This window comes from Sinocyclocheilus rhinocerous, unplaced genomic scaffold, assembly GCF_001515625.1.
Source record: "Sinocyclocheilus rhinocerous isolate Xijiao unplaced genomic scaffold, SAMN03320098_v1.1 scaffold19460, whole genome shotgun sequence".
NCBI classification, from domain to species: domain Eukaryota; kingdom Metazoa; phylum Chordata; class Actinopteri; order Cypriniformes; family Cyprinidae; genus Sinocyclocheilus; species Sinocyclocheilus rhinocerous.
In genome coordinates, this window is record NW_015642794.1 from 1 (window position 1) to 1,865 (window position 1,865).

The following is a 1,865-nucleotide window of genomic DNA, read 5'->3' on the forward strand; positions in this document are numbered from 1 at the left end:
ATAATTATGTCCCCACTGGATGCAACGAATGCCTCGTTTATATTGTGTTTTCATGTTTTTGTCTCGTCGCTCCGGCCTGACAAGGCATTACAGTATGGTGAGGGGCGTAACATTTCCGTCTCACGCTTGAGGTATTCGGCCAATCACAACGCACTGGATAGCTGGCCAATCACAGCACACCTCGCTTTTCAGACCAATGAGCTTTGTAAAAATCTACGCGTTTCAGAAAGGTGGGGCATAGAGGAGAAACAATAATGTACAGTATGTGGAAAATAATGTGTTTTTTGAACCTTAAACCGTATAAACACATTTCATTACACCAAATACACAACATAATGTTCTTTTTAGCAACATCATATGACCCCTTTAAAAGGACAACAAGATTTTCACTCCCCATCGACAGATATTTGTTCTTGCCATAAACTTACTTAATTTTGTTCATTTTTTCAGAAAACCAGACTTAATTTCTTCATTCTGCATCTCAAGTGAATGTATCTTGATTTGAGGATGCTTGGATACTTGTACTGGAAAACAGAAACGGCGAGTGAATAACAGAGTTAATGTGGTTTAGGGTGGCGGAGGAGTTTCTGAGAGCCGCAGAAGCGCTGTTGATGTCCACCTCCTCCTGTTTCCTCTTGAGCAGGGCTCTGCGGCTCTGTCTGCGGCTCAGCTCCTGCACCGTGTCCTGATGCTCCTGCAGCAGAGCCCTGTCCTCCTGCGTCCGCTCCGCCTCGGCCTTCTGGAGGAGTCTGGAGACCTGCCACAGAGAGAGAAGATCAGACACACACTTCTGGAGGAGCCTGGAGACCTGCCACAGAGAGAGAAGATCAGACACACACTTCTGGAGGAGCCTGGAGACCTGCCACAGAGAGAGAAGATCAGACACACACTTCTGGAGGAGCCTGGAGACCTGCCATAGATTATACAAACTTAATTGTTTATTTAATATATATATTTTTTGCAAATGTGTATAGATTATGTTCCTCGATTAATGTGTTTATAAAAAACCTTCCACATTACAGTTTACCTTTTGTGAAGCAGTCCCTTGGATAATACATATTCAGTATTTATTATATTCATTACTCCAATAGATTCAGTGTTTAATTGTTTAATGCATACTGTTCCTTTAAAAAGGCATGTTAGATACAGACTTGTTGTTCACCAAAGCTGCATTAATTGATAAAAAAAGTTTAAAAAAAACCCCCGCAATACTTGGAAGTATTATTACAATTTAAATTACTGTTTTCTATTTTAATATATTTTATATCTATTTCCAGCAGCCTTTACATGTTTTTATTTGTATAGCACTTTTCACGATCCTTCAGAAATCATTCTAATCTGCTGATTTGATGCTTTTGTACCAGTGTAATAGTGATCAGTGTCTTTTATAGAGCTCTTTGATTTTAAAATGGGAATCTTCTGTAACATTATCAGTTGAATGTGTCCCTGCTGAACAAAGGTGTGTGTTTCTCATTTAAAAACAAACCAAACAAAACCACTGTGATCCCAAAGATGAAGCTGTTGATGCTAGCGGTGTGCAGATGTGTGCAGGCAGTGGTGTAGTGGAGGGTATACGCAGGTATACGGCGTATACCCACTTCTTTATCAGTCGGCTTTGCGTATGCCCACTTCTAAATCCCCTCTGATGCGCATCATTCAGTAGTGTCCGGCATTAGCCAAAATCATGACAGTCCACCATGACTAGCTAATCAAATCGCATGTGAATAAATGCAAATATTCCCTAAACATACCCAGTAAAGACAGTGATGCAGTCAGAATGCGCCGGCTTCCCTTTGAATTTGATTGATGATTGCCCCCGCGCCCGCCTCTCATCTCGACAAATCACGTGAATGCAAGCGGAGTCG